Source organism: Rhodnius prolixus, unplaced genomic scaffold, assembly GCF_049639745.1.
Source record: "Rhodnius prolixus isolate KJV_2025 unplaced genomic scaffold, Rpr scaffold_1, whole genome shotgun sequence".
Lineage (NCBI taxonomy): Eukaryota > Metazoa > Arthropoda > Insecta > Hemiptera > Reduviidae > Rhodnius > Rhodnius prolixus.
Window position 1 is genome coordinate 42984503 of NW_027411581.1, and position 20623 is coordinate 43005125.

Below are 20623 nucleotides of genomic sequence, written 5' to 3' on the forward strand. Positions count from 1 at the left end.
ATCACGAGAAGGATTTAGTTTTTATTTAACTCATTTCTCTTTCTCGCCAATAATCTGAGCTTTTTGTTTGTATTAACCTTCGGACAACAACGTGAATTGCCGAGACATGCATTACAACGTTGGGTCTTTTCGACCCAATTCATTTTTTATTTGCAATAAGACCTGTTTGACATTTAAGGAAATAATAAAATCAATATTTTCAAAAATCAGACTTTTATTAACGTGGTAGTGGAAACAATGAATTCTAATTTATTAGCTGCATATCAAAAAAAGTACTTAAATAGTTAATTTTAAAAAATAGGTACTAAAATTTACAAAATTCAGGTAACTCCAAGAGACAAAAAAATGAAAAACAGACACGAATAAATAAAATAATTAGGTACCTAACATTTTATATCATTCTGCCCCAAGGGACTAGGTAACTAATTCTCGTCCATCTTCAATAGTTCCTTCCATTCCACATCGAACGCACAAACGTTTAATTTTTTCGTTGTCTACGAATTGGTAAGGCACAGATATCGCAGGAATTGTATGTTTTCCTGTCGTTCATGCACGTGTGGCATCTCGTTCTTGTCGCTGATCGGCCTCGGCAAGGAGGGGGTAGGTGCAGCTTCCAAAGATTCTGGAAGCCCCATAACTGTTCTTATTTCGGTTCGTACAGTTTTGGGTAGCTTTGTGTTGTTCATCCTAAGCTTCATGAAAGGCTCCTCCAATGAGAACGCTAATGATTTCAAAAAGTCGGATCGGATGGTTCGATTCTCCTGGGTTGTTATTGAGCCGATGAAGTACGAAGGTGTTTATTCCAGCAGCATCTAGTACACCAAAAAAATAGCGCATTGGCCATCTTCTGGAAGCTCTTTTGGTGGAATAGCTGTGGCATAACATGTCAAAAACATCGACTCCACCTTTCGTCAAGTTGTAGAAGTCAATAATGTCAGGTTTTTGCGTGTTTTGGTTCACAGTTCCAGTATCGTGCATCGATGACAGCAGAAACAAAATCTTAAATAAGAGGGTTAACAAAAACGTAGAAACCTTCCAGAAAAAACGATAAAATGAATAATTTATAAAAACAAATTATTGAAAAAACCAGAACATGTTACACAACGTGGGGTCATATTGACCCAGTCTTATTGTACTTAGAATTTTACAAAGTCACGTACCTTTGGTGTTGGCTATTGCCGCGTTAACATCTGCAGGAAAACTGAAAAGGAAGCTACTCAAAGTCCTTACCCTCTCCCGCCACTGCCAACTGACGTACGCGCGTTTTAGGCGCGCGCGGGTCAAAATGACCCGTACGTTGTAGTCCGAAGGTTAATTAGTGAAGTGAAGAATTTCAGTGCCTTTTTTTTTTATTTAAAAAACAATTTAGATGAATTCCGCAATCCCACCAAAATGGGGTTCGCAATACCCGGATCTAATCAGAGATTTTCGGGAGGAAGACCCCCCTATTAGAAATCTACTGTCTTTACAGTACTACACTAAATGGAACAAAGTTCGGTAAAATTATCGAAATTGATCCATTATCTGATGGTGTTTAATAAGTATTAAAACTACTAACTTTGCAAACTTAAATTGCAATAAATAATACTTCAAATACTTAAAATGTGCATTAAATGAACAGTGCTTAAAGTGCATTACATTCTTCATTTTTTTCAACAAGTGCTTGGAATTTTCCGTTTATAAGAACAAGCTATCAATGGAGAGCCTCAGTAGACGGCTATTCTAAAGCTTTTTTAATTTTTTTTCTGAAATAATTGTGGAGTGTGCTGGTTTGTTCAGTGCTGAGTAGTAATTGAATCCGAGCATTAATGATCGATTCGGTTAGTAACCATTTAGAGAAACACCCTAAATTCTCTAAAACAGCTATCTGATCGGGAATTTAAAATCTGATCTTCTTATATCCAAGTTTCTCAGTGCTGATTACTAAAAAAGTCTGTATGAGCATGGTTATGTACAGATATTTAGTAAAACTACAAGGCCACAATAATGACCGACACAAATCAGCGATAAGGATCAATAGTGCAGAAAATCAAAGTGGAATTCCCAGTCGAATACATTTTTCTGAAATTTTATCTAATAATTTCTCATAATAGAAAGTTAGAAATTAAGAAATAAATAATGCCTAATTTTCAGGCGGACTTTATCGACCAAGTATCAAATTAGGATCGTGGAGGCGACTAACAAACTTATCTATTAAAATCTCGAATTAACCTTTAAGAAAAATCCAAGGCCTAGACCAGGTATCGAACCCAGTGCCACCTCAATATACGAGGGTCGTTTGAAAAGTCCGTGCAAAGTCAGAAAGATAGCACCACTGGCGCGTATCGAGGTTATGTTTAGTTAGTAGCATCTCTTGGAAGAACACACACCAAGTTTCAGTCAGATCGGTCTATTTCTTTGTGTTTGGCATTCGTTTGAATCGAGGAAGTCGAGTGATTTTCAAAAAATGGACGAAAAAGAATTTCGTGTGTTGATTAAACACTACTTTATGAAAGGCAAAACGCCTCAGGAGACTAAAGAGAAGCTTGATAAACATTATGGTGACTCTGCACTTTCGATTAGAACAGTTTATAAGTGGTTTCAAAATTTTCGGAGTGGCCATATGGGCACAAGTGACGCTGAACGTTCTGGACGCCCTGTTGAGGTTACTACTCCAGAAATCATTGATAAAATCCATGATATGGTGATGGATGACAGAAGAGTGAAGGTGCGTGAGATTGCTAGTGCTGTGGGCATCTCGAATGAACGGGTACATAATATTTTGCATCAACATTTGGACATGACAAAGCTATCCGCAAGATGGGTGCCGCGATTGCTCACGCTTGATCAAAAACGAAATCGTGTGAAGTGTTGCAAGGACGGTTTGCAGCTGTTCCAGAAGAATCCGCAGGACTTTAAGCGTCGTTTCGTCACTGAGGATGAAACATGGATACATCACTACACTCCTGAGATCAAAGAACAATCTAAACAATGGGTTACCAAGGGGGAATCTGCGCCAAAAAAGGCGTAGACCGTTCCTTCGACCGGAAAGATTATGGCGACTGTCTTTTGGGATTCGCAAGGAATAATCCTCATCGACTATCTGGAAAAGGGTAAAACTATTACAGGTGCTTATTATTCATCGTTATTGGACCGTTTGAAAACCGAGCTGCAAGAAAAACGCCCACGATTGGCCCACAAAAAAGTCCTTTTCCATCACGACAACGCACCAGCTCACACCTCAGCAGTTGTGGTCGCAAAATTAATGGAAATAGGGTTCCAACTCGTTTCACATCCCCCCTATTCTCCAGACTTGGCTCCCTCGGACTACTATTTGTTCCCCAATATGAAGAAATGGCTGGCGGGAAAAAGATTTTATTCAATCGAGGAGGTGATTGCAGAAACGAATGGCTATTTTTCAGACTTGGACAAATCCTATTATTCGGAAGGGATCAACAAACTAGAGCAGCGTTGGACGAAGTGTATAAGCCTAAAAGGAGACTATGTTGAAAAATAAAAAAGGTTTACCCCAAAAAATTAAGTAGTTTTTATTTTTGCACGGACTTTTCAAACGACCCTCGTATATATATGTATTAGGTTTGCAAGTCTCTCTCGGCTACCGAGGCGTCCAATTTGTACAATAAATATATGTATTTTTAATTAGATTATTGAAACAATGTTAATGGAGAACTGTTGGGTTCAAAAAGCTGCATGACAGCTGTTTAGTTCCATTTGAGGATGCCGTTAATCTTAATTTTTCTCTCTTCTTTCTCTCTATGCTTTGAAAGAAGGAATGTGTCCGACAATGCGATTAAAACCGCTGTAGATTAAACATGTGGCCCATATGACGTCATGGGTAGATTAAACAACATTGAACAGGCATTTTCGGCATTCCTTCTGAAAGTGAACAAACAGAATGCAGCCCAAGTCTTAGAAATCGCCATAGCCTCTTTCTGTTAATTAATTGTAAGCAAAAAAGTAAAGTACATAATCGCCTATTTTTTCAGGCGAAGCTTAACGTCCCAATTAGGAGTCGTGGACGGGGGCGGTAGGTCATACTTTACTATTAATATTTTTTCAAACAAATAAAAAGTAGTCATACGAAGGAAACGAACTGGAGAGCTCCCACTTACAAAGCCTCGCTCTTGACCACTAGTCTTGCACCCGCCCCTCGTAAACAAAACTGTTAAGACTTCCAACAGTGGATTTACTTTCCAATTTCGCTCAGGCCACACACACACCGACCTGGAAACAGGTGTTGAAAGGTGCGTAAGAAACTGTGAACATTATACTTCTGTACTAAGGTTCGTAGAGATCACATTTATGTAATATGTCCTTGGGACTGCTGAGCGCATGCGTACAGTCCTTCTAGAAGAAGGTGTATTTGCCTTTCACAGGTGCAAATGCTATCAAACTGGATTAATACAAACTAGAAGCTGATTTCTTTTATTTGGTATTAATCTGTCCACAATATGTTCATTGAATTGCCAGACATCTTCTTTCTAGGTTGATTTACAGTTTAGGGTGCTTCCTGAAATCAGAAATTAGAAAAATCAATCCCGATATCCATTTCCTCCGGAGAAGCATCAGAATCGAAAGTCATTATTCCCACGAAAGTTCGATCTAAATAATTAATAAGTATTTTCTGAGCTTAACAAAGGAGGCTTTTTTAATGCATCTCGCCTGTTTCTTCAACTATTTAATAATTATTAATTGATAACGAATACTAATTATTTTCAATTAATATTAAATAGAAAAAATAATAATTTGAGCCAATATAAGACAGAAGGGTGGTACTACAGTAGATTAAAGCGAACGGGACACTTTCTACTGATTGCCTTGGTATTTAAACATAAATAATTTTCTACATCTATTAAATTAGAATTTGTATAATACAAATCAGTGTCGCCAACATTAATAACAATTGTTTCTTGTTATATTGTTTATTACTTCCATAACAAAACAAAAAATATCCAGGTGAGAAACATTCATTCTTCTTACTGTAAATCTGAAGGACAAACTTGTAGGTTTTCTCCAACAAACACTGAGTTGCGAAAATAATTTATTCGCTTGTAAAAAATTGTACTTATAACTTAAACTGGCACTTAAGCGTCTGTACAAGGTGGGGGCTTATTAGCTCAGAACCGTTGTGCAGATTGTGTCAGGAAGAGGAGTGAAACAGCCTTTCACCTGCTGTTCGATTGCGCTGCAATCGAGACGTTGCGTTATGAAACTTTTGAAACTTTGAAACCAAAGGAGATAGAAGTAAAAAAAGTCCTCAACCTTTTCGTCTACTAGATCCAAAAAAGGAGAAGTCTATTGCGGCTGCAATGCCGAAGGGCATGCGTCCCGTCCCTTTACTAAACTTAATTGGCACTTAAAAGTGGAGCACATCCTTATTCCTCTTTAGAGGTGCCACAAAACAATTATTGATAATTGGAATTATTGAAATGATTCAAATAAAACCTAGCCTACCTGAACTAAAAAAAGGCCAGTGCTAGCAGAAACTTATGTCCAACGTGCCACGAACGTGAGGATTTGGAGTACATTCTTTTGGAATATAAAACATCCAGAAGCAATAAAAAACTATTGTTCAATTCCGTCCATAAAAACATATTCAGTCCTTTCAGTTACATCTTTATTTCTGGAAGTCATTTTATTAGTGATCAGTTAAAACAATGTATTTATGTAAAAGTGGAAGTTTTAACAGTTTATTGTTAGAGCTAAAAAATTTGTAAGCATTTATAAAAAAAAAGTAGTTTAACATGATAAGTATAAATACCAATTTTAAATAAAATAGTTATCATTTCAAGAACAAGTGATAGGCTTCCAGTTGAGTAATTTTCCTAATCAAGTAACTTTAAAACGGAAATTTGGGATGAAAATTCGATATCAGTAGTTTGGTACGTCCGCTACACATCCGTTTATCATTATGTCTGAGATAGTAACGACGTAAATTAAAATCACAGAAAATTGTGTGAGGAAACAGGAAATTAAGTTTCCAGACAATGATAACGATCTTGGTGAGGAACTTGTTATTAAATGTTTTTTATAAAAATTAACTTCGTTTAATTTAATTCGGAAGTTAAATGATAAAAAAAGAAGTATTAAAAATCTATGAACTTAAAAATTCTTTTTACAATAAAACATTAATTTACTCCTTTCCAAAACAAAACTTTGGCGAAAGAAAGAATTTGAAAATAACATAAGATTTTGAAATAGAAGCCTGAAAGTTAATAATTAAATATAAGGCTACAAACGTAAGTAACCATCATATTAATTACACTTCATAATAATTAGATTTGTAATTATACTATGTTTACAAAATGTTTGATTACGATTTGGTGCATACATGTGCGGTGCATGTGCATGCATATCCAAATTTGCAGAACATTATATGCTATTGATTATTAAACAACTAATGGCGCACATGTATACATGATTACAAACCAAACAAATTAGTTGATTATGGTGATGATAGCATCCATTGCAGTGTGTTTAATATTTAACCAGAGACCTTTAGTTGAATTAATTAATCGTATTAACGTTATTTCTCGCTGTTATTGGTGAGTGGGGAGACTTCTCATCTGATATATAAAATTTATATGTTATAAAAAGTGCAAAAAAGAAGTTGCAAAATCAGGTGTACTAATCACATATTATAAAGCTATTGTTATTGGCTCCAACCCTCTCCTTAAATCATTGGCTCCTCTTCCTAATCTTTTCCTCTATGATATCCCAATATCCCTCTGTGAAGAACCTCGGTATCACTTTTGACCTAACCTGGAAAAACCATGTTTCCCAAATCTCTCGCCGCTCCATCCACATCCTGAAGCAGTTTAATAGTTCCCGTCACATTTTTCCAATTAAGACCCGGCAACTCCTAGTTTCCTCACTTGTTTTCCTCCCATTTCGGCTATGGTTGCTTAGTGTATGGCCGGTCTTTCTGGTGATATTGAAGTTAAACTCAAGCGCCTCATGAACTGCTTCATAAGATTTATTTTCAGCATTCCCAGGGACCAGGGCCGGATTTTCCTATAGGCTAACTAGGCTTCAGCCTAAGGCCTTAAGATCAAGAGGGGCCTACATTCAATTTGTTAGCAGAATTAAAATTACACTATTCTAAAAGCAGTGAACACTAAAATACTGAAGCGAAAATAAGGAGAAATTCTACGCATATGACTGATAAACAAACATAAAAATGTTTTGGTTAAGATCAACGCGTTCGGCTCATTGGGTCTGTAGTGATGTAATTTATTATCTCTCATGTAATTTACAAAATGGGTGGTGAAAGGGCCTCATAAGTGGAATAGCCTAGGGCCTCTTTTCATCTAAATCCGGCCATGCCAGAGACTCTCGCATTTCGCACTACTACGATGAGATGAAGTGACTTTTTCCTGTCTTTCGCCGCCAGTATTTTTTTGGTTTCATTCCTTTTCCAAGTTATCCAATCCCAAAGGCCATCTTATATTTTCCAACTCTTCAAGTTCAAATCCCCAATCCATTCTCGTAATACTAGATCTCGTACCTCTGATCTCTATATCCCCTCTCACCGTACTTCATCCTTCGACAAATCCTTCCTAATACGCTGTCATCTGTCCGCCATACTCCTACCCTTTCCATCCTTTTGTTTAATTATCTCCTTTCTACTCAGGCTTCCTCCGGAATAAAAGTAAAAAAGTAAAGTAATCGCCTATTTTTTCGGGCGGGGCTTAACGTCCAACTACCACTTACTAGGAGTCGTGGACGGAGGCGACTAGCCAACGTAATTTACTATTTCTCATTTAAACATTAAAAAAATTCCAAGGCCAAGACCGGGAATCGAACCCAGTACCACAATGCATATTAGCTTTGCAGGTCTCGCCTCTTAACCCGCTCGACTACCGTGGCGCCTCCGGAATAATAATTGAATGGATTTGTTTCCTTAATTTGTATTATTATTTTTGTAAATACTTGCCTATTTTTTGTTTATAAATATCTGAAATACAGGCCAAACCAATAGGGCCTCCAAGTGTACATGTTTTTATTCTTAGGGGACAATAATTCCAGGATAATAAATTTATTTTCTTTCTTTCTTTCATATCAGATCAGGTGATCGGGACTCCTTAAGGAAGTAAAATTTCATGTTGACCTATTTTGCTCCTTCCGATTAAAACAGCTTACATCAGTCCTGAATTTTTCATGAAAATGCTGAAACACAAGACAAAACTTAAGCGAGTAGCTAACTTTTTCGCCTGACTCTAGTTTGGATATTCGTAAGGGTTCCCTAATCCCTAAGAGTTACTTGGAACAGATTAAAAGACAAAAGTGATTACGTTATCCTTTTTGCTTTTTCATTACGACATAAAGTAGTTGCAATATGTAAATACAGAACATCGAATCAACATTATTAACGACACTGCCAATAAAGTGATGTTACCTTTACAAATGAATTGGTTACAAATTGATTTATAGATTCTGGGTTAGTAAATAATTTAACGACAAACGTTAAAGAAGTGAAATATAACAAAGAAGTAATAAATTGATCCATTTCACGGTGGAACAATAAAATAAAATAAAAAAATGCTAATATATGTGAAGCGAATTGGAATAGAGGGTGAATGAAAATTAATAGGCTAATCCGCTAGCTGGAGAGGAAGCGCCGAGGCTGGAAGAGTTGCTGCTGATCATTGATTGTTACTAACTTCCTGTTCCTTCACTGTCCTTCCTTCTTTTGTCATCTTCTTTTTATAGCGGCACATCTTAGCTTGGTTTTGAATTTCAGATTAGACTACCTTCCTCGGCCATCTTTGCACATTACTCCAGACAAATAGCAACCTCTTAAGCAATAAAGTCTGCTACATTGATCATTATTTGAAGTCGTTAGGTGCTTTAATGAGCTGGCAGCGCCCAAGATAAGGCGTACAAAACAAGTGAACGAAGCTGGAGACTAAGATTTCCTTCAGTTCTCTTTACTACTTCCACCCACCCAACAATTACTATTTCTCAACCGCTACAATTTAAAGTTTAAAAAATGTTAACCGTCTTTTCAAATGTTTTATACTGTAGTTTGATATAAACATTGTCCGAGATAGAAGTACCGTCGCAATTTTTCTAGGTTTAGAAAATTAAAAAAATACTTTTTATTGGAAAAATATTATATTTAAGAACTTACAGGGCCTAGACGATACAAACGCAAGAGGCAGCTGCTGCTATAATTAAATCACACCTATTTACCCCTTTCCAGAACTAATGTTTTTTAGTTAATAGCAATTGCTCGAGATTGATATCCATTTAATATTAATCTAGCATAGGTTTACTGCCCTCCTGGTAAATCTATTTCCTCATCACACTTACAAACCTCCATCCAGTTTCTTGGATCTTAATTCTTAGCAGGTAGGAATTACAGTGTTCAGGGAGATTGGTGAGATTTTAAGAAACAGAAACATTTACAGATCAGATTGGATACAATATAAAATATTTTCTATATCAGCAAACCTTGGAATCGTCCAATAACCTCTAAAATAAAAACCAACAGATAATTATAGGGAGTAATATGTTTAACGTATAGAACATTTCATCAGTCGATGAATTTTGCAATATTTAATCCGCCACTTGATTGAGTCCGTATAACTTGAACTTATAAGTTCAAATAAAATTTAATTAAAATAGCTGTAAACAGTAGTAAAATTAGAAACCATTTAATACTTAAATTGTGTATTGGTTTTTATAATTATTTTTAAACACGAACTGGTTTTTTTACTTTTAATAATATGTTTGTGTTTGTGGATAAATGACCTCCTAGAAAGGCGGAGATATTAACTGTTATTAATTAAAATTATCGAGCTTGTAAAGTCATTGCTTGCTAGATTATCAGTTTAAAAGACAAATAACAATAACTTTCTGCTTACATTGCTTGTTGTAAGAAAGAAAAAGAATGATTGGCAAGAAGAACCCAGTGTTGTGGAGTCCAAGTGTTTCTTTGGAGTCCAAAGAAAGGGGTTTTCACTCCTTCCTTGAAGGAGTAACCCTTTACGGTTCGGAATTGTGGGTGGTTGGAACGAGAGAAGCTCAAAGGCTGGATATTTTTAGGAGAAGTTGTCGCTTTTCTAGGATTCAGCGGGTGACAAACTCGACCATACGAGACATCGTTAAAGTGGGCACAAGTATAGTGCACAACATTGAGACCAAACAGCTGCAGTGGTACGGCCATCTCAGAAGAATGGGGAAGATAGTTGGCCGAAGAAGCTCTTTGACTATGTCCCGGAGGAAAGACAGAGAAGAGGCCACCTAAGAAAGAGTTGATTGCATGGAGCGGAGGAGGCAATGGCAGCAAGAGGCTTAGCAGAGGAGGATTGGGAGGATAGAGTGTACTGGCGATCCATTTTGTTGGGGTTCGGTATATGACCCAAGGTGGTTAAAAGCCGGAAAAAAAATATTATTCCCAGTTTTTTGGGGGGAATTCCTTTAAAGTATTTCCATGAATACTGTTATTACATTTTAATAAAAATACATTGTAATATTTTACGTTTTCTAACTTCCAATAATTGTTGGTTTATGTTTAATTCAGAGTACTTTCTGCCATATTGATTGAAAATATCCGAACCAAGCTCTAAAGTCCTGATTAATTAGACCTTCTTTATTCTCTAAACGCACCTGTTCTACTTCTAGTATCAAACTTAATATCAAACAGTATATCTTTTTAAAAAGACTATTTTAAACAAAGACTTGGCGAGAGGCAAAGACAATTATCTCGTCTATGGCCTTGAATTTAATACGGTGTTATTCATACAAGTAATATAATGCAATAATCGTAAGGTATGTGTATTATCCGGCTTCACCCAACCAGATCAATTGATCTTGTGAGTTAGACACAGACTCCAGAAAGAAAAAATAAAATATATTATCTTCAATGAATGTACACAGTCTGTGATAGATCTAAACGTGCCCATTAAGTTTAAACGAAAAGTTTAGTGTAAATTGTAATTGAAACAGGATTACGCAAAATGCTAATAATAAAAGACAAGTACCAATGAAAGAGGGAGATTGTCTTGTATCAGAGTGCTGGGGGATGGTGGGAGTTGAGGCCTTCACTGGTTCAATGGGACAGTGAAAGTAATGTTGAAAATTGGTTCAATGTTGCAATACCAGTCTAGTTGTGCCTAACGCTGACTAAAAAATATGCGCTAGTACTAAACATTTTATAAATCGTAATGAACTTTTAAGAAACTTGATAACTTCCAAATTGTCATACGAGGGTCGTTTGAAAAGTCCGTGCAAAGTCAGAGATATAGCACCACTGGCGTGTATCGAGGTTATGTTTAGTTAGTAGCATCTCTTAAAGGAACACACACCAAGTATCAGCCTATTTCTTTGTGTTTGGCATTCGTTTGAATCGAGGAAGTCGAGTGATTTTCAAAAAATGGACGAAAAAGAATTTCGTGTGTTGATTAAACACTACTTTATGAAAGGCAAAACGCCTCAGGAGACTAAAGAGAAGCTTGATAAACATTATGGTGACTCTGACACCTTCGATTAGAACAGTTTATAAGTGGTTTCAAAATTTTCGGAGTGGCCGTATGGGCACAAGTGACGCTGAACGTTCTGGACGCCCTGTTGAGGTTACTACTCCAGAAATCATTGATAAAATCCATGATATGGTGATGGATGACAGAAGAGTGAAGGTGCGTCAGATTGCTAGTGCTGTGGGCATCTCGAATGAACGGGTACATAATATTTTGCATCAACATTTGGACATGACAAAGCTATCCGCAAGATGGGTGCCGCGATTGCTCACGCTTGACCAAAAACGAAATCGTGTGAAGTGTTGCAAGGACGGTTTGCAGCTGTTCCAGAAGAATCCGCAGGACTTTAAGCGTCGTTTCGTCACTGTGGATGAAACATGGATACATCACTACACTCCTGAGACCAAAGAACAATCTAAACAATAGGTTACCAAGGGGGAATCTGCGCCAAAAAAGGCGAAGACCGGAAAGATTATGGCGACTGTCTTTTGGGATTCGCAAGGAATAATCCTCATCGACTATCTGGTAAAGGGTAAAACTATTACAGGTGCATATTATTCATCGTTATTGGACCGTTTGAAAAACCGAGCTGCAAGAAAAACGCCCACGATTGGCCCACAAAAAAGTCCTTTTCCATCACGACAACGCACCAACTCACACCTCAGCAGTTGTGGTCGCAAAATTAATGGAAATAGGGTTCCAACTCGTTTCACATCCCCACTATTCTCCAGACTTGGCTCCCTCGGACTACTATTTGTCCCCAATATGAAGAAATGGCTGGCGGGAAAAAGATTTTATTCAAACGAGGAGGTGATTGCAGACACGAATGGCTATTTTTCAGACTTGGACAAATCCTATTATTCGGAAGGGATCAACAAACTAGATCAGTGTTGGACGAAGTGTATAAGCCTAAAAGGAGACTATGTTGAAAAATAAAAAAGGTTTACCCCCAAAAATTAAGTAGTTTTTATTTTTGCACGGACTTTTCAAACGACCCTCGTAGTTACAAAATAATTTCAAAGAACACTTTATAAGAGCGTAGTTATTCGGAAATGCAACGGTTATGTTTCGTCAGTTATGTTTTGCTGTTGGTGGCATATTCTCTGCTTTCCTAAATGCACTTCTAAATCCCTCCACCTATTAAGAATGGTGCCCCTCTCTTAGTTAAATTAAAGTACTTCTGTCTTATTAATGAAAACAAAATCTGATGTGGACTCTTATAAATTTAAATTCAGTGGTGCAATAAATATACAATTGTTTAACAGAACTGGTTTAGAGGACAGTATTTTTGCAAATTTAATAGAATCAATTAATTTATCATTTAAAAGAATGCTGGGCACCAGAATTTGAAATGCCAAATTTCATAAGTTGTATAAAGAATTAAAAGTAGCTCTTCGAGCAAGTCGTTATGTTAGTGATAGTGATTCCCTAAACGAAATAAGTGCTATCATGTGACTGATAGAGGAAATGTTATCAGTGAACTATAATGACAGTAGATCTGAGAGAGGGTACGCTCTGCAACACGGGAGACATTGAAGGTGTACTCCACTTTGTGGAAACTTATCCTGTCTTGAGTGAGTTCCGTATCAGGTAGCTAGGGAAGGTTTCTATCAGTCGGAGAGACGTTATGAAGCACCTGAGTCGGCAGTATGACGGCTGGCAGAATGTTTACAAATACACTCTAGAAGCTTGGCGTTACCGAGCCTTTCTCATTGAACTATTTAATTTATGAAACTTGACTCAGACATCTTTATAAATAAACCTAATAAAGAAAGCACATAATGTAATCCGAGTATGTATGATAAGGTTTTATTTATGTGTTGTAAAAGTATAGTTTCTCTTTTAATTACAGTTATGTGGGTAAAATATGCTTCTGTTTTGTATCGTATTTGTAAAGTTGGATGTTTTTTTCAGTTTAGTTTTTTGTTTTCCTCCTGTTATGATACAATTAAGATTCAGTATCCAAATTTTGTGAATTGATGTAATACCAAACTCTTGGCAGACTGCTAATAACCATTGCTGTATTGGTTTAGTTATCTATACGTTTAGGTAATCAGAATAATTTAATTTAAATAAAACGTTAAATTGTTTTTAATGATTTAAGACGCGTCAACATCTAAGGTTATTGGCGCCCGGAGCTTCTTTCAGTGCACTGCCGGCCTCCGGACAGTGTTCTCTCGTTACAGACAACACTGTCCATTACCGGACAGTGAGCTATAAGAAGCTCTTAGGAAAAGAAAATCTAAGGATCAGCAGCTGGATTCGAACCCCGGACCTCCGCGTGGGAGTCCAGTACTCTAACCGCATACCAAATCCCTTCCCTCAAAAACGTTCACTATTATTATTATTAATACTTTTATGATTACTCCCATAGCATGGAGTTTGACAATACAGAAACAGTAGTATCATGTAAAATATAGTTTGTAACAAATATGTAAGGTAAATAAAGGAGGCCATTTCTTACATTGTTGGAGAATCTACAAATAACTAAGATATTAATTGCAATTGTAAAACTTTAGTAATGTTAATAATAGTAATTGTAAAAATGAGAATTGTTCATGGTTTTTTGGGGACTGATTCATTAATCCAAAAGGAAGAAAGAGAATTAGCAGTTTCAGTCATTATTCACACCTCCATTATTTGTTTGATTAATTTTTCCCGAGATTGTTTCTGAGCATTTCACAACCTAAAGGCAACTTCTAATTTTTGTTTAAATTGGAGTAAGCGAACGAATTCCCCCCCCCCCCTTAAAAACCATTACTATTTGTAAGAAATTAAATAATTTATAAGATGGACACTTTTTAAGAAACAAGTCAATAAATGCCACCAGCTGACAGTGTATACCACCTAACAAAGTAATTATTGAAATGTCATCCCCCAAGGACTGCTGGTACGAGCTTCTAATTCAATATTCCAGCCAAGAAGATCTCTCCCACCAGCCAACCCTTTTCATTGGAACTGCCAAGAGAGTTCACCCGTTCCTAACTGCTGACATACAGGATATAATCCTCCAGCTTGCAATTAGTCCATTTTCTCTCACCTTAAATTAACCATATTTAATTGATACCACTTGAACAGTATATAATTGGATCACTTTTAAAGAATGGTGGTTAAGATTTTGCTGTGAATCAAAGTGAGGTAAATAAATTGGTGACTTAGAAAGAGTGATATTCTACTAACGTCGTTATTCCATTTCAGTTTGTCTCCTTAGTAGCTGGGTGATTTTGCATTCAATGTTGAGAAACTTCAGAAAAGCTCATCCTTCGTTTCGGCTGAGGCTATCTTTTGATTAACCGATATATGAAGTCAGCAATACTATGTGTTTTTTATTAAGTTATTTGTAAGGCCCGTAAACATGTAAGGTGTCATTAGCAACCGAAGCTGTTTATTAGGGCATTGTCGTGGTAAACAATATTCTCAATCACCCTGAGGAAGCTGTAAGAGATTCCTAGAAAGAAGAAATTAAGGGCGGACATTTCCATCTGACTTCCTCTTGCTGTCTTATTAATTCTACGAACTTGTTCTTTTGATTACTCTTCTACCAGTAGAAAGATTAGGACACAAATACTATAAGGACCATTTTAGTACTCATTCACGCAGCAATCCAGATTTAGCATAAATGATGCTTCTAATAATGCTCTCTTATTGATAAGTTACTAAAATTATAATTGATTTTTCAAAGACAATTGAAATTATCATGGAATTTCTATTTTTTTAAGAAATTGATTCCAGTTGGTGTCTGATCCAACTTTTTCTTATTTGAATAAATTTTAGGGCAGTTTGTTTGGTATTTTGGTATGAATTGACCTTAACGCTATTAGCAAAGCTGAAAGTACAAGAACTGAGAAATATTATAGAAACATTGAAAGAACACACTTAAAGTCTGTCCGGTATTGGTCGAGGGTTACTTACTGAATGTTGCCCTATTAGTCTGGATGTCCTTCCGTCGTCAATAGCAGCTTTTAGCTTACCAACTTCCCAGAACTCAGTTCACTGAAGGGAGAGAAAAAGAGACCAGACGAGGAAATGACCCGCATTTGTAACCTTGTCTTTCAACAGCCGGTAATGTTGCCACCACTGTAGAAAAACATCTATTCCCCAGTTCCCACTCAAAGATCTTTACATTGGTAATGCTAGATTGTTTGGTATATTTGTGCTTGCAGCCCTGGGTGGGTGGTAGCAATGAGAGGAGATACAGTTGGTAGAGGGATGCTGTCTTGAGCATTCCGCCCTATCATTACCCAATGCGGCAATGAGCCTTACACAGCTTCCCATGCCAACAAATTTATTCTCTGTCCTGTCACCCGTTTCAGGACGGAAATTTATCACCGTGGAAGTAAAAACATTTCTACTCAACAACTTTCATCATAACTGCCAACTTCTCATTCAACTTTTATGGCTTACAAAGCAATTTATTTAAGATATCGCCTCAATTATATTCCGTATTATGCGTTTAATTTATGTAAATATCTATTAATTGGGCTCTGGTTTATTTTATTATTGGAAGGGAGTCGAAAATTGTGTTTTTCTCTTGTTTAAACGCTAAAATATTATAAGTACAAATTAGGCGCCGCGGTAGCCGAGTTGTTAGAGGCAAGTCATGTAAAGCTAATATTTAATAGTGGTACTGGGTTCGATTCCCCGGTATTAGGCCTTGGATTTTATTTAATGGTACTGTAAAGAAATTTACAGTAAAGTATGTTTGCTAGTCGTCTCCGTACACTACACCTAATTTGGTAATTGGACGTAAAGCTCACCTGAAAAATTAGGCAATTACTTTACAACTACAAATTTTTTTTTGCCGATACTGAATGACCGTAACACCATCTGTTCAATAGTTATACATAAGGCGTAATTTACTATTAATTTATTTATCTGATATTATTGTCAACTTTTTCCGGTCAGTAAATTTGTGCTTTCTCTTTGATTCAAAATTTAAGGCGTGTCAAAATATGAGTTTATTGGCGCCCGTAGCCTTTTCCGGTGTACTACTGGCCTCCTGTAGTTTCTCTGGTTACAGACATCACTGTCCATCATTGGACTGGGAGCTGTAATAAGCCAAGAGGAAAATAATATCTAAGGTCAAGAAACTCGGAATTTCCATGTCAGAATCCTGTAGGCTAGCTATCCACTGGGCTAATCATTCCTTAATTTGCATTCATTCTTTTATTAATATGTTCTCCGTTATTTATTTATTTTTTTTTTTTTAAGGCGCGTCAACATCTAAGGTTATTGGCGCCCGGAGCTTTTTTCAGTGCACTGCCGGCCTCCGGACAGTGTTCTCTCGTTACAGACAACACTGTCCATCACCGGTCAGTGAGCTGTAAGAAGCTCCTAGGAAGAGAAAATCTTATGGTCAGCAGCTGGATTCGAACCCGGGGCCTCCGCGTGGGAGTCCAGTATGCTAACCTCATAGCTAATCCCTTCCCTTTCTCCGTTATTCTAATCAGTTTCACTTTGTTCTTGCCATTAATCAAATTCTCCAATTTACATTAGTTGCTTTTAGCATTCTACCCCTGAGGTGATCATTTTTTTGGTCAAATTTTAGGGCATTTTCACCAGTGCTTCCTCTGTGTACTGTTTTCTTCCGAACTGCGATCTTTCGCTCAATACAACATTTCTCCTCACCGGAAGTGTGATGCAGAGGACACTAAGAAAAGAAAATCTTTGGGGGAGGACTTCCGGTTTAATCTCCACTCTTTCCTGCTATCAACTGAGTGAAACCACTAGAGAATGGTTGTTATGTTGGTTAGGCCCGCAGTGCTATAGAGAGAAAAAAATAATCCATGATGAGCTGTATTTCTAGCAGTCTACAACCGGTTTCTTGCATCTTCGTGATGTCTACATACATGTGTGATGTTGGAAACGTGTATAGCAAATTCAGAACTCATCTTGTCGTTGACTTGATCCTTAATAACCTTCAGCAGCTACTTCACATCTCAAGTTACTTCATTTTATGGACTTACAATGTTTATTACCGGTTTATTTAAAATTTGTGTTTCATTTTATTGCCAATTCGCTTAAAATATATAAAATCAAGTCTTATACCATTAAACTTTTTTTTAAAAAATTTTAATTGCCATTTACTTAGTATTTCAATTTATATTCTATTTAAACTAGAACTCTCTTTTTCGCTCAACTGAACCCAAACAAATTGGTGATTCACATCACTTTTATGCAACTAGAATTTATTTTTGACCACCCCAAAACTTTGTGGACGCAGCTGTTATTTAGCTACATAAAGATAGTCTAAGATCTCATCCTAGTTTCTGTTTTCTCGTCATCTCTTTCTCGATTTCGAGAATGTTTGCGCCATTCGGGAAAAAATTATGGAAACTGACAAAACTTTCATTTTTTTCGCAGTAAATTCTAAATGAAACATTAACAGCCTGATCTTTCTGCAACTATTAGTTTACCTTAGATGTACACGAAACACATGAACTGATAATTCCTAATGTTCTGTGACAGAAAAAAGGAACCCCATGGTTTCTAACAAGAGGTTTTTAAATCAAGATCAGTCGATTTAGGCTGGATTAAGGGATTGACGTTCCTATTGGGTTAAATGAGGGCTAAATGTGTTAGGGATCACAGTACTGATAAACATTTGGATTTTCCTTTAAGAGCCAGAATAAACTTCATGGATGAGCAATTGTTTTTGACGAAGAACGGAGAAGTTTTGACTTTCGTGAAAAGTGGGGGAATCCAAAATCTGCTACTAGTCGACCGCAAAATATTAAAAAAAGAAAATTTGTTATAGAAGTAATATTTACTCTTTACAGTTCTGGATATTCACTAGTAATTTATGGTGCTGAATGTGGAGATGTAAATATCACTGATGTGGTTCTTAGCCAATCAGTTGCGGCTATTTCCCCATGATGGAAATCAATTAGTATTTTTATATATCAAATATCCTTCTAAACAAATCAACGCTCAATATTACACGGACTTCAGCATTTTTAACTCAGAATAAAAAATTTTAGGACCAGACTTTTAATACGAGTAATGCTGATTTCGATGTGTTAAATAAATCTGGAACTGCTTGAGCGCAGTATTGATCAATTAAACGACTTTTTAGCTAAGTATGTATCGTAAGAATGATGCTAAGTTTGACTTTAAATTGGTTTATTCGATAGCTTAACTGTAATGTTCTTTTTTTTTTCTTTTTTTTTAAAAACTAGAATAGAAGCAATAAGAACTTTTTTAGCTGAACTAACTGTAATAAGAATACTGATTGACTAATTCAGCCAAATATTGCGCCAAAGTGAATGTACATGTACGTGCTGTACAAACAAAGAAATAGTTGATAAATTGGTCTCCAAAAATGTCCCAATTAAAATGTAAAATATTGTAAACACTGGAATATTTCTAAAAGAAATGGGTTACATTTTGAAATTTCACAATTTCTAGATGTTATCAACATATCTCTCAAGAGTAGAATGCGCCGGAGACTAAAGGGACAAAATGAATGTTACAACCGGTTTTACAGTTTATCGTACATGTGTGAGTAGAATATACACTGAATGAATGCTATAGTTATGATATAATTCATTGTGAGTTTGACGTAAATAAACAGTGACGATAGGATTTCAAAGAGTTGTTCACAATTTCTTTAAGTGGTAGCATTCAGTAAAATAAGTAACCATACATTAGTAAGCTACATACTAAGTACAGTTTATATTATAAATCAAGTTGGCAACAGGCAGTAAGTATAGAAAGTGTAGGGCTTGTAGAAGAAGGATGAATAGCAGATAGAGAGAGAATTCGCTGGCCCTTTAGTTTGTTGATATAAAACGGAAGTGTAAAAGGAAAAGCCATCTGCATGGCTGACCGAAGGTTTTATCCGCCCTAAACGGCTCACTTTAGCTCTAGCCCCCTACTTGGACATTGGCCTTAACCTACCCAATCCACCCTTCAACCTAAGTATTCCTTTTAACCAAATCCATATAAACTAGGAAGGCCAGTGTATCACTCCCTTTGAATCTTGTTGAAATGCTGTCCAGCTATCTCATTTCCACTTGTTTTTTCCTGCTCTTTAAACTTTTGTATCGATAGTATATTCATCACCGCAAGAGCACTTTTATTCATGTTCAGTACTTAGAAATATTTTTTAAAGAATTATAAAAATTATCTAATACATTCCAGGTTTAATCGAAACTATTAAAAAATTTTCATTAAAAGCTACAACTTAATTTAATGCTACAAATATTTTCTTATTATTTAATATTATTGTCATTTATTATTTAGTTAATATAATAAGTTTTTTGAGTACTCTGTTATGCACCCAAGTTAGGGAAGATTTATGAGTGGATCAAGTTCAAATTTTTTGTTAATAGTAGAGCCACAAATGATTACATCACAGAAGTTTTGTTCGATATCGAACCCTCCAGGAACTGAATTGTTTAAGCTTCGACATTACCTGTGTATCACTTTTCTACTCGCTGAATGCGCACTAGAGAATTAAGGAATGTTTAACATTGTGAAACGTATGTTGACAGATGGAACATAGAATCTCTTGCTGGTCAATACTTCGCCCAAATAGAACTCATTATTTAAAATTTTGGCAACTAAACGCAGATCATATCTCAATCACCTGTAGCCTCAAAGGAATCAAAATTCACCACTTCATCATTGCAATGTCTTGAATATTTGAGTAAGCGGATAAAATTATTTTACAGCTTTTCTATAATCGCTGAATTTCGCACAATTTGTATTAATTTCAAGTGATAGAGCTCACTAAATTTTACACCATTTAAGGCAGTAATATAAAGATTTCAAGCCTAAGAAATCTTTAACATCCCTGCAATGTCTAAACATAAACCCAACAGATTTACATAGCTGCATATTAGAAACAGTCCATTTATAATTATTGAAACATTTTGATACTCACTATGAAGATGCACATCATAATTACCTGATTAAAGTTTTAATAAGCCAGACAACAGCTGCCTAAAGAAACTGCTATTCATATTGTTAAAAATAACAATATCTTGATCTGAGAAAGTAAAGCCATAAGGAATAATGAATAAGGGTGCTAATAACCATCGCAGTCGATAAGCCAGCAAAAGTAAAAACTAAAATAATAATTTGTTTTATTTTTTAAATTCTTTTCCTACCTTGGGCTCTACATAGACAAACGACTC